The sequence below is a fragment of the Ranitomeya imitator genome, chromosome 4 (assembly GCF_032444005.1).
Source record: "Ranitomeya imitator isolate aRanImi1 chromosome 4, aRanImi1.pri, whole genome shotgun sequence".
Classification (NCBI taxonomy): Eukaryota; Metazoa; Chordata; class Amphibia; order Anura; family Dendrobatidae; genus Ranitomeya; species Ranitomeya imitator.
The window spans coordinates 718,384,091-718,398,587 of NC_091285.1; positions in this window are offsets into that span (position 1 = coordinate 718,384,091).

The window sequence follows — 14,497 nt, forward strand, 5'->3', positions numbered from 1 at the left end:
CCTACACAGCACTGCTGTTCCTGTGTTACTACACTCCTGCAACAAGCTAACAGACTGCCTACACAGCTCTGCTGTTCCTGTGTCACTACACTCCTGCAGCAAGCTACCAGATTGCCTACACAGCACTGCTGTTCCTGTGTTACTACACTCCTGCAACAAGCTACCAGATTGCCTACACAGCTCTGCTGTTCCTGTGTTACTACACTCCTGCAACAAGCTACCAGACTGCCTACACAGCTCTGCTGTTCCTGTGTTACTACACTCCTGCAGCAAGCAACCAGATTGCCTACACAGCACTGCTGTTCCTGTGTTACTACACTCCTGCAACAAGCTAACAGACTGCCTACACAGCTCTGCTGTTCCTGTGTTACTACACTCCTGCAACAAGCTACCAGACTGCCTACATAGCTCTGCTGTTCCTGTGTTACTACACTCCTGCAACAAGCTACCAGACTGCCTACACAGCTCTGCTGTTCCTGTGTTATTACACTCCTGCAACAAGCTACCAGATTGCCTACACAGCTCTGCTGTTCCTGTGTTACTACACTCCTGCAACATGCTACCAGATTGCCTACACAGCTCTGCTGTTCCTGTGTTACTACACTCCTGCAACAAGCTACCAGACTGCCTACACAGCTCCGCTGTTCCTGTGTTACTACACTCCTGCAACAAGCTACCAGATTGCCTACACAGCTCTGCTGTTCCTGTGTTACTACACTCCTGCAACAATCTACCAGACTGCCTACACAGCTCTGCTGTTCCTGTGTTATTACACTCCTGCAAAAAGCTACCAGATTGCCTACACAGCTCTGCTGTTCCTGTGTTATTACACTCCTGCAACAAGCTACCAGATTGCCTACACAGCACTGCTGTTCCTGTGTTACTACACTCCTGCAACAAGCTACCAGACTGCCTACACAGCTCTGATGTTCCTGTGTTATTACACTCCTGCAACAAGCTACCAGATTGCCTACACAGCTCTGCTGTTCCTGTGTTACTACACTCCTGCAACAAGCTACCAGATTGCCTACACAGCTCTGCTGTTCCTGTGTTACTACACTCCTGCAACAAGCTACCAGTCTGCCTACACAGCTCTGCTGTTCCTGTGTTATTACACTCCTGCAACAAGCTACCAGATTGCCTACACAGCTCTTCTGTTCCTGTGTTACTACACTCCTGCAGCAAGCTACCAGATTGCCTACACAGCTCTGTTATTCCTGTGTTACTACACTCCTGCAACAAGCTACCAGACTGCCTACACAGCTCTGCTGTTCCTGTGTCACTACACTCCTGCAGCAAGCTACCAGACTGCCTACACAGCTCTGCTGTTCCTGTGTCACTACACTCCTGCAGCAAGCTACCAGACTGCCTACACAGCTCTGCTGTTCCTGTGTTACTACACTCCTGCAACAAGCTACCAGATTGCCTACACAGCACTGCTGTTCCTGTGTTACTACACTCCTGTAACAAGCTACCAGATTGCCTACACAGCTCTGCTGTTCCTGTGTTACTACACTCCTGCAGCAAGCTACCAGATTGCCTACACAGCTCTGCTGTTCCTGTGTTATTACACTCCTGCAACAAGCTACCAGATTGCCTACACAGCTCTGCTGTTCCTGTGTTACTACACTCCTGCAACAAGCTACCAGATTGCCTACACAGCACTGCTGTTCCTGTGTTACTACACTCCTGTAACAAGCTACCAGACTGCCTACACAGCTTTGCTGTTCCTGTATTACTACACTCCTGCAGCAAGCTACCAGATTGCCTACACAGCTCTGCTGTTCCTGTGTTACTACACTCCTGCAACAAGCTACCAGACTGCCTACACAGCTTTGCTGTTCCTGTGTCACTACACTCCTGCAACAAGCTACCAGACTGCCTACACAGCTCTGCTGTTCCTGTGTTACTACACTCCTGCAACAAGCTACCAGATTGCCTACACAGCTCTGCTGTTCCTGTGTTACTACACTCCTGCAACAAGCTACCAGACTGCCTACACAGCTTTGCTGTTCCTGTATTACTACACTCCTGCAGCAAGCTACCAGATTGCCTACACAGCTCTGCTGTTCCTGTGTTACTACACTCTTGCAACAAGCTACCAGATTGCCTACACAGCTCTGCTGTTCCTGTGTCACTACACTCCTGCAACAAGCTACCAGACTGCCTACACAGCTTTGCTGTTCCTGTATTACTACACTCCTGCAGCAAGCTACCAGATTGCCTACACAGCTCTGCTGTTCCTGTGTTACTACACTCTTGCAACAAGCTACCAGATTGCCTACACAGCTTTGCTGTTCCTGTATTACTACACTCCTGCAGCAAGCTACCAGATTGCCTACACAGCTCTGCTGTTCCTGTGTCACTACACTCCTGCAGCAAGCTACCAGACTGCCTACACGGCTCTGCTGTTCCTGTGTTACTACACTACTGCAACAAGCTACCAGATTGCCTACACAGCTCTGCTTTTCCTGTGTTACTACACTCCTGCAACAAGCTACCAGATTGCCTACACAGCTCTGCTGTTCCTGTGTTACTACACTAATGCAACATGCTACCAGATTGCCTACACAGCTCTGCTGTTCCTGTGTTACTACACTCCTGCAACAAGCTACCAGATTGCCTACACAGCTCTGCTGTTCCTGTGTTACTACACTCCTTCAACAAGCTACCAGTTTGCCTACACAGCTCTGCTGTTCCTGTGTTACTACACTCCTGCAACAAGCTACCAGATTGCCTACACAGCACTGCTGTTCCTGTGTTACTACACTCCTGCAACAAGCTACCAGTTTGCCTACACAGCTCTGCTGTTCCTGTGTTACTACACTCCTGCAACAAGCTACCAGATTGCCTACACAGCACTGCTGTTCCTGTGTTATTACACTCCTGCAACAAGCTACCAGATTGCCTACACAGCTCTGCTGTTCCTGTGTTGCTACACTCCTTCAACAAGCTACCAGTTTGCCTACACAGCTCTGCTGTTCCTGTGTTACTACACTCCTGCAACAAGCTACCAGATTGCCTACACAGCACTGCTGTTCCTGTGTTACTACACTCCTGCAACAAGCTACCAGTTTGCCTACACAGCTCTGCTGTTCCTGTGTTACTACACTCCTGCAACAAGCTACCAGATTGCCTACACAGCACTGCTGTTCCTGTTTTACTACACTCCTGCAACAAGCTACCAGATTGCCTACACAGCTCTGCTGTTCCTGTGTTACTACACTCCTGCAACAAGCTACCAGATTGCCTACACAGCTCTGCTGTTCCTGTGTTACTACACTCCTGCAACAAGCTACCAGACTGCCTACACAGCTCTGCTGTTCCTGTGTCACTACACTCCTGCAGCAAGCTACAAGATTGCCTACACAGCTCTGCTGTTCCTGTGTTATTACACTCCTGCAACAAGCTACCAGATTGCCTACACAGCTCTGCTGTTCCTGTGTTACTACACTCCTGCAACAAGCTACCAGATTGCCTACACAGCTCTGCTGCTCCTGTGTTACTACACTCCTGCAACAAGCTACCAGATTGCCTACACAGCTCTGCTGTTCCTGTGATACTACACTCCTGCAACAAGCTACCAGATTGCCTACACAGCACTGCTGTTCCTGTGTCACTACACTCCTGCAACAAACTACCAGACTGCCTACACAGCTCTGCTGTTCCTGTGTTACTACACTCCTGCAACAAGCTACCAGACTGCCTACACAGCTCTGCTGTTCCTGTGTCACTACACTCCTGCAACAAGCTACCAGATTGCCTACACAGCTCTGCTGTTCCTGTGTTACTACACTCCTGCAACAAGCTACCAGACTGCCTACACAGCTCTGCTGTTCCTGTGTTACTACACTCCTGCAACAAGCAACCAGATTGCCTACACAGCTCTGCTGTTCCTGTGTTACTACACTCCTGCAACAAGCTACCAGACTGCCTACACAGCACTGCTGTTCCTGTGTTACTACACTCCTGCAACAAGCTACCAGACTGCCTACACAGCTCTGCTGTTCCTGTGTTACTACACTCCTGCAACAAGCTACCAGATTGCCTACACAGCTCTGCTGTTCCTGTGTCACTACACTCCTGCAGCAAGCTACCAGATTGCCTACACAGCTCTGCTGTTCCTGTGTTACTACACTCCTGCAACAAGCTACCAGACTGCCTACACAGCACTGCTGTTCCTGTGTTACTACACTCCTGCAACAAGCTACCAGATTGCCTACACAGCTCTGCTGTTCCTGTGTTACTACACTCCTGCAACAAGCTACCAGACTGCCTACACAGCTCTGCTGTTCCTGTGTTACTACACTCCTGCAACAAGCAACCAGATTGCCTACACAGCTCTGCTGTTCCTGTGTTACTACACTCCTGCAACAAGCTACCAGACTGCCTACACAGCACTGCTGTTCCTGTGTTACTACACTCCTGCAACAAGCTACCAGATTGCCTACACAGCTCTGCTGTTCCTGTGTCACTACACTCCTGCAGCAAGCTACCAGATTGCCTACACAGCTCTGCTGTTCCTGTGTTACTACACTCCTGCAACAAGCTACCAGACTGCCTACACAGCACTGCTGTTCCTGTGTTACTACACTCCTGCAACAAGCTACCAGACTGCCTACACAGCTCTGCTGTTCCTGTGTCACTACACTCCTGCAACAAGCTACCAGATTGCCTACACAGCTCTGCTGTTCCTGTGTTACTACACTCCTGCAACAAGCTACCAGACTGCCTACACAGCTCTGCTGTTCCTGTGTTACTACACTCCTGCAACAAGCTACCAGACTGCCTACACAGCTCTGCTGTTCCTGTGTTACTACACTCCTGCAACAAGCTACCAGATTGCCTACACAGCTCTGCTGTTCCTGTATTACTACACTCCTGCAACAAGCTACCAGATTGCCTACACAGCTCTGCTGTTCCTGTGTTACTACACTCCTGCAACAAGCTACCAGATTGCCTACACAGCTCTGCTGTTCCTGTGTTACTACACTCCTGCAACAAGCTACCAGACTGCCTACACAGCACTGCTGTTCCTGTGTTACTACACTCCTGCAACAAGCTACCAGATTGCCTACACAGCTCTGCTGTTCCTGTGTTACTACACTCCTGCAACAAGCTACCAGACTGCCTACACAGCACTGCTGTTCCTGTGTTACTACACTCCTGCAACAAGCTACCAGACTGCCTACACAGCTCTGCTGTTCCTGTGTCACTACACTCCTGCAACAAGCTACCAGATTGCCTACACAGCTCTGCTGTTCCTGTGTTACTACACTCCTGCAACAAGCTACCAGATTGCCTACACAGCTCTGCTGTTCCTGTGTTACTACACTCCTGCAACAAGCTACCAGATTGCCTACACAGCTCTGCTGTTCCTGTGTTACTACACTCCTGCAACAAGCTACCAGACTGCCTACACAGCTCTGCTGTTCCTGTGTTACTACACTCCTGCAACAAGCTACCAGATTGCCTACACAGCTCTGCTGTTCCTGTGTTACTACACTCCTGCAACAAGCAACCAGATTGCCTACACAGCTCTGCTATTCCTGTGTCACTACACTCCTGCAACAAGCTACCAGATTGCCTACACAGCTCTGCTGTTCCTGTGTTACTACACTCCTGCAACAAGCTACCAGACTGCCTACACAGCTCTGCTGTTCCTGTGTTATTACACTCCTGCAACAAGCTACCAGATTGCCTACACAGCTCTGCTGTTCATGTGTTACTACACTCCTGCAACAAGCTACCAGATTGCCTACACAGCTCTGCTGTTCCTGTGTTACTACACTCCTGCAACAAGCTACCAGACTGCCTACACAGCTCTGCTGTTCCTGTATTACTACACTCCTGCAACAAGCTACCAGATTGCCTACACAGCTCTGCTGTTCATGTGTTACTACACTCCTGCAACAAGCTACCAGATTGCCTACACAGCTCTGCTGTTCCTGTGTTACTACACTCCTGCAACAAGCTACCAGATTGCCTACACGGCTCTGCTGTTCCTGTGTTACTACACAAGCTACCAGATTGCCTACACAGCTCTGCTGTTCCTGTGTTACTACACTCCTGCAACAAGCTACCAGACTACCTACACAGCTCTGCTGTTCCTGTGTTACTACACTCCTGCAACAAGCTACCAGACTACCTACACAGCTCTGCTGTTCCTGTGTTACTACACTCCTGCAACAAGCTACCAGATTGCCTACACAGCTCTGCTGTTCCTGTGTTACTACACTCCTGCAACAAGCAACCAGATTGCCTACACAGCTCTGCTATTCCTGTGTCACTACACTCCTGCAACAAGCTACCAGATTGCCTACACAGCTCTGCTGTTCCTGTGTTACTACACTCCTGCAACAAGCTACCAGACTGCCTACACAGCTCTGCTGTTCCTGTGTTACTACACTCCTGCAACAAGCTACCAGACTGCCTACACAGCTCTGCTGTTCCTGTGTCACTACACTCCTGCAACAAGCTACCAGATTGCCTACACAGCTCTGCTGTTCCTGTGTTACTACACTCCTGCAACAAGCAACCAGATTGCCTACACAGCTCTGCTATTCCTGTGTCACTACACTCCTGCAACAAGCTACCAGATTGCCTACACAGCTCTGCTGTTCCTGTGTTACTACACTCCTGCAACAAGCTACCAGATTGCCTACACAGCTCTGCTGTTCCTGTGTTACTACACTCCTGCAACAAGCTACCAGATTGCCTACACAGCTCTGCTGCTCCTGTGTCACTACACTCCTGCAACAAGCTACCAGATTGCCTACACAGCACTGCTGTTCCTGTGTCACTACACTCCTGCAACAAGCTACCAGACTGCCTACACAGCTCTGCTGTTCCTGCGTTACTACACTCCTGCAACAAGCTACCAGACTGCCTACACAGCTCTGCTGTTCCTGTGTTACTACACTCCTGCAGAAAGCTACCAGACTGCCTACACAGCTCTGCTGCTCCTGTGTCACTACACTCCTGCAACAAGCTACCAGATTGCCTACACAGCACTGCTGTTCCTGTGTTACTACACTCCTGCAACAAGCAACCAGATTGCCTACACAGCTCTGCTGCTCCTGTGTCTCTACACTCCTGCAGAAAGCTACCAGACTGCCTACACAGCTCTGCTGTTCCTGTGTTACTACACTCCTGCAACAAGCAACCAGATTGCCTACACAGCTCTGCTGTTCCTGTGTTACTACACTCCTGCAACAAGCTACCAGATTGCCTACACAGCTCTGCTGTTCCTGTGTCACTACACTCCTGCAGCAAGATACCAGATTGCCTACACAGCTCTGCTGTTCCTGTGTTACTACACTCCTGCAACAAGCTACCAGACTGCCTACACAGCACTGCTGTTCCTGTGTTACTACACTCCTGCAACAAGCTACCAGATTGCCTACACAGCTCTGCTGTTCCTGTGTCACTACACTCCTGCAGCAAGATACCAGATTGCCTACACAGCTCTGCTGTTCCTGTGTTACTTCACTCCTGCAACAAGCTACCAGACTGCCTACACAGCTCTGCTGTTCCTGTATCACTACACTCCTGCAACAAGCTACCAGATTGCCTACACAGCTCTGCTGTTCCTGTGTTACTACACTCCTGCAACAAGCTACCAGATTGCCTACACAGCTCTGCTGTTCCTGTGTTACTACACTCCTGCAACAAGCTACCAGATTGCCTACACAGCTCTGCTGTTCCTGTGTTACTACACTCCTGCAACAAGCTACCAGACTGCCTACACAGCTCTGCTGTTCCTGTGTTACTACACTCCTGCAACAAGCTACCAGATTGCCTACACAGCTCTGCTGTTCCTGTGTTACTACACTCCTGCAACAAGCAACCAGATTGCCTACACAGCTCTGCTGTTCCTGTGTCACTACACTCCTGCAACAAGCTACCAGACTGCCTACACAGCTCTGCTGTTCCTGTGTCACTACACTCCTGCAACAAGCTACCAGATTGCCTACACAGCTCTGCTGTTCCTGTGTTACTACACTCCTGCAACAAGCTACCAGACTGCCTACACAGCTCTGCTGTTCCTGTGTTACTACACTCCTGCAACAAGCTACCAGATTGCCTACACAGCTCTGCTGTTCCTGTGTTACTACACTCCTGCAACAAGCAACCAGATTGCCTACACAGCTCTGCTGTTCCTGTGTTACTACACTCCTGCAACAAGCTACCAGATTGCCTACACAGCTCTGCTGTTCCTGTGTTACTACACTCCTGCAACAAGCTACCAGATTGCCTACACAGCTCTGCTGTTCCTGTGTTACTACACTCCTGCAACAAGCTACCAGACTGCCTACACAGCTCTGCTGTTCCTGTGTTACTACACTCCTGCAACAAGCTACCAGATTGCCTACACAGCACTGCTGTTCCTGTGTTACTACACTCCTGCAACAAGCTACCAGATTGCCTACACAGCTCTGCTGTTCCTGTGTTACTACACTCCTGCAACAAGCTACCAGATTGCCTACACAGCTCTGCTGTTCCTGTGTTACTACACTCCTGCAACAAGCTACCAGACTGCCTACACAGCTCTGCTGTTCCTGTGTTATTACACTCCTGCAACAAGCTACCAGATTGCCTACACAGCTCTGCTGTTCATGTGTTACTACACTCCTGCAACAAGCTACCAGATTGCCTACACAGCTCTGCTGTTCCTGTGTTACTACACTCCTGCAACAAGCAACCAGATTGCCTACACAGCTCTGCTGTTCCTGTGTTACTACACTCCTGCAACAAGCTACCAGATTGCCTACACAGCTCTGCTGTTCCTGTGTTACTACACTCCTGCAACAAGCTACCAGATTGCCTACACAGCTCTGCTGTTCCTGTGTTACTACACTCCTGCAACAAGCTACCAGACTGCCTACACAGCTCTGCTGTTCCTGTGTTACTACACTCCTGCAACAAGCTACCAGATTGCCTACACAGCTCTGCTGTTCCTGTGTTACTACACTCCTGCAACAAGCTACCAGATTGCCTACACAGCTCTGCTGTTCCTGTGTTACTACACTCCTGCAACAAGCTACCAGACTGCCTACACAGCTCTGCTGTTCCTGTGTTACTACACTCCTGCAACAAGCTACCAGATTGCCTACACAGCACTGCTGTTCCTGTGTTACTACACTCCTGCAACAAGCTACCAGATTGCCTACACAGCTCTGCTGTTCCTGTGTTACTACACTCCTGCAACAAGCTACCAGATTGCCTACACAGCTCTGCTGTTCCTGTGTTACTACACTCCTGCAACAAGCTACCAGACTGCCTACACAGCTCTGCTGTTCCTGTGTTATTACACTCCTGCAACAAGCTACCAGATTGCCTACACAGCTCTGCTGTTCCTGTGTTACTACACTCCTGCAACAAGCTACCAGATTGCCTACACAGCTCTGCTGTTCCTGTGTTACTACACTCCTGCAACAAGCTACCAGATTGCCTACACAGCTCTGCTGTTCCTGTGTTACTACACTCCTGCAACAAGCTACCAGACTGCCTACACAGCTCTGCTGTTCCTGTGTTACTACACTCCTGCAACAAGCTACCAGATTGCCTACACAGCTCTGCTGTTCCTGTGTTACTACACTCCTGCAACAAGCTACCAGATTGCCTACACAGCTCTGCTGTTCCTGTGTTACTACACTCCTGCAACAAGCTACCAGACTGCCTACACAGCTCTGCTGTTCCTGTGTTATTACACTCCTGCAACAAGCTACCAGATTGCCTACACAGCTCTGCTGTTCATGTGTTACTACACTCCTGCAACAAGCTACCAGACTGCCTACACAGCTCTGCTGTTCCTGTATTACTACACTCCTGCAACAAGCTACCAGATTGCCTACACAGCTCTGCTGTTCCTGTGTTACTACACTCCTGCAACAAGCTACCAGATTGCCTACACAGCTCTGCTGTTCCTGTGTTACTACACTCCTGCAACAAGCTACCAGATTGCCTACACAGCTCTGCTGTTCCTGTGTTACTACACTCCTGCAACAAGCTACCAGATTGCCTACACAGCTCTGCTGTTCCTGTGTTACTACACTCCTGCAACAAGCTACCAGACTGCCTACACAGCTCTGCTGTTCCTGTGTTACTACACTCCTGCAACAAGCTACCAGATTGCCTACACAGCTCTGCTGTTCCTGTGTTACTACACTCCTGCAACAAGCTACCAGATTGCCTACACAGCTCTGCTGTTCCTGTGTTACTACACTCCTGCAACAAGCAACCAGATTGCCTACACAGCTCTGCTATTCCTGTGTCACTACACTCCTGCAACAAGCTACCAGATTGCCTACACAGCTCTGCTGTTCCTGTGTCACTACTCTCCTGCAACAAGCTACCAGACTGCCTACACAGCTCTGCTGTTCCTGTGTTACTACACTCCTGCAACAAGCTACCAGACTGCCTACACAGCTCTGCTGTTCCTATGTTACTACACTCCTGCAACAAGCTACCAGACTGCCTACACAGCTCTGCTGTTCCTGTGTTACTACACTCCTGCAACAAGCTACCAGACTGCCTACACAGCTCTGCTGTTCCTGTGTTACTACACTCCTGCAACAAGCTACCAGATTGCCTACACAGCTCTGCTGTTCCTGTGTTACTACACTCCTGCAACAAGCTACCAGATTGCCTACACAGCTCTGCTGCTCCTGTGTTACTACACTGCTGCAACAAGCTACCAGATTGCCTACACAGCTCTGCTGTTCCTGTGATACTACACTCCTGCAACAAGCTACCAGATTGCCTACACAGCACTGCTGTTCCTGTGTCACTACACTCCTGCAACAAGCTACCAGACTGCCTACACAGCTCTGCTGTTCCTGTGTTACTACACTCCTGCAACAAGCTACCAGACTGCCTACACAGCTCTGCTGTTCCTGTATTACTACACTCCTGCAACAAGCTACCAGATTGCCTACACAGCTCTGCTGTTCATGTGTTACTACACTCCTGCAACAAGCTACCAGATTGCCTACACAGCTCTGCTGTTCCTGTGTTACTACACTCCTGCAACAAGCTACCAGATTGCCTACACAGCTCTGCTGTTCCTGTGTTACTACACTCCTGCAACAAGCTACCAGATTGCCTACACAGCTCTGCTGTTCCTGTGTTACTACACTCCTGCAACAAGCTACCAGACTGCCTACACAGCTCTGCTGTTCCTGTGTTACTACACTCCTGCAACAAGCTACCAGATTGCCTACACAGCTCTGCTGTTCCTGTGTTACTACACTCCTGCAACAAGCTACCAGACTGCCTACACAGCTCTGCTGTTCCTGTGTTATTACACTCCTGCAACAAGCTACCAGATTGCCTACACAGCTCTGCTGTTCCTGTGTTACTACACTCCTGCAACAAGCTACCAGATTGCCTACACAGCTCTGCTGTTCCTGTGTTACTACACTCCTGCAACAAGCAACCAGATTGCCTACACTGCTCTGCTATTCCTGTGTCACTACACTCCTGCAACAAGCTACCAGATTGCCTACACAGCTCTGCTGTTCCTGTGTTACTACTCTCCTGCAACAAGCTACCAGACTGCCTACACAGCTCTGCTGTTCCTGTGTTACTACACTCCTGCAACAAGCTACCAGACTGCCTACACAGCTCTGCTGTTCCTATGTTACTACACTCCTGCAACAAGCTACCAGACTGCCTACACAGCTCTGCTGTTCCTGTGTTACTACACTCCTGCAACAAGCTACCAGACTGCCTACACAGCTCTGCTGTTCCTGTGTTACTACACTCCTGCAACAAGCTACCAGATTGCCTACACAGCTCTGCTGTTCCTGTGTTACTACACTCCTGCAACAAGCTACCAGATTGCCTACACAGCTCTGCTGCTCCTGTGTTACTACACTGCTGCAACAAGCTACCAGATTGCCTACACAGCTCTGCTGTTCCTGTGATACTACACTCCTGCAACAAGCTACCAGATTGCCTACACAGCACTGCTGTTCCTGTGTCACTACACTCCTGCAACAAGCTACCAGACTGCCTACACAGCTCTGCTGTTCCTGTGTTACTACACTCCTGCAACAAGCTACCAGACTGCCTACACAGCTCTGCTGTTCCTGTGTCTCTACACTCCTGCAACAAGCTACCAGATTGCCTACACAGCACTGCTGTTCCTGTGTCACTACACTCCTGCAACAAGCTACCAGACTGCCTACACAGCTCTGCTGTTCCTGTGTTACTACACTCCTGCAACAAGCTACCAGATTGCCTACACAGCTCTGCTGTTCCTGTGTTACTACACTCCTGCAACAAGCTACCAGATTGCCTACACAGCTCTGCTGCTCCTGTGTTACTACACTGCTGCAACAAGCTACCAGATTGCCTACACAGCTCTGCTGTTCCTGTGTTACTACACTCCTGCAACAAGCTACCAGATTGCCTACACAGCTCTGCTGTTCCTGTGTTACTACACTCCTGCAACAAGCTACCAGACTGCCTACACAGCTCTGCTGTTCCTGTGTTACTACACTCCTGCAACAAGCTACCAGATTGCCTACACAGCTCTGCTGTTCCTGTGTTACTACACTCCTGCAACAAGCAACCAGATTGCCTACACAGCTCTGCTATTCCTGTGTCACTACACTCCTGCAACAAGCTACCAGACTGCCTACACAGCACTGCTGTTCCTGTGTTATTACACTACTGCAACAAGCTACCAGATTGCCTACACAGCTCTGCTATTCCTGTGTCACTACACTCCTGCAACAAGCTACCAGACTGCCTACACAGCACTGCTGTTCCTGTGTTACTACACTCCTGCAACAAGCTACCAGATTGCCTACACAGCTCTGCTGTTCCTGTGTTACTACACTCCTGCAACAAGCTACCAGATTGCCTACACAGCTCTGCTGTTCCTGTGTTACTACACTCCTGCAACAAGCTACCAGACTGCCTACACAGCTCTGCTGTTCCTGTGTTACTACACTCCTGCAACAAGCTACCAGATTGCCTACACAGCTCTGCTGTTCCTGTGTTACTACACTCCTGCAACAAGCTACCAGATTGCCTACACAGCTCTGCTGTTCATGTGTCACTACACTCCTGCAACAAGCTACCAGATTGCCTACACAGCTCTGCTGTTCATGTGTTACTACACTCCTGCAACAAGCTACCAGATTGCCTACACAGCCCTGCTGTTCCTGTGTTACTACACTCCTGCAACAAGCTACCAGACTGCCTACACAGCTCTGCTGTTCCTGTATTACTACACTCCTGCAACAAGCTACCAGACTGCCTACACAGCTCTGCTGTTCCTGTATTACTACACTCCTGCAACAAGCTACCAGATTGCCTACACGGCTCTGCTGTTCTTGTGTTACTACACTCCTGCAACAAGCTACCAGATTGCCTACACAGCTCTGCTGTTCCTGTGTTACTACACTCCTGCAACAAGCAACCAGATTGCCTACACAGCTCTGCTATTCCTGTGTCACTACACTCCTGCAACAAGCTACCAGATTGCCTACACAGCTCTGCTGTTCCTGTGTCACTACACTCCTGCAACAAGCAACCAGATTGCCTACACAGCTCTGCTATTCCTGTGTCACTACACTCCTGCAACAAGCTACCAGATTGCCTACACAGCTCTGCTGTTCCTGTGTCACTACACTCCTGCAACAAGCTACCAGACTGCCTACACAGCTCTGCTGTTCCTGTGTTACTACACTCCTGCAACAAGCTACCAGATTGCCTACACAGCTCTGCTGTTCCTGTGTTACTACACTCCTGCAACAAGCTACCAGATTGCCTACACAGCTCTGCTGTTCCTGTGTTACTACACTCCTGCAACAAGCTACCAGATTGCCTACACAGCTCTGCTGCTCCTGTGTTACTACACTGCTGCAACAAGATACCAGATTGCCTACACAGCTCTGCTGTTCCTGTGTTACTACACTCCTGCAACAAGCAACCAGATTGCCTACACAGCTCTGCTATTCCTGTGTCACTACACTCCTGCAACAAGCTACCAGATTGCCTACACAGCTCTGCTGTTCCTGTGTTACTACACTCCTGCAACAAGCTACCAGATTGCCTACACAGCTCTGCTGTTCCTGTGTTACTACACTCCTGCAACAAGCTACCATACTGCCTACACAGCTCTGCTGTTCCTGTGTTACTACACTCCTGTAACAAGCTACCAGATTGCCTACACAGCTCTGCTGTTCCTGTGTTACTACACTCCTGCAACAAACTACCAGATTGCCTACACAGCTCTGCTGTTCCTGTGTTACTACACTCCTGCAACAAGCAACCAGATTGCCTACACAGCTCTGCTGTTCCTGTGTTACTACACTCCTGCAACAAGCTACCAGATTGCCTACACAGCTCTGCTGTTCATGTGTTACTACACTCCTGCAACAAACTACCAGATTGCCTACACAGCTCTGCTGTTCCTGTGTTACTACACTCCTGCAACAAGCAACCAGATTGCCTACACAGCTCTGCTGTTCCTGTGTTA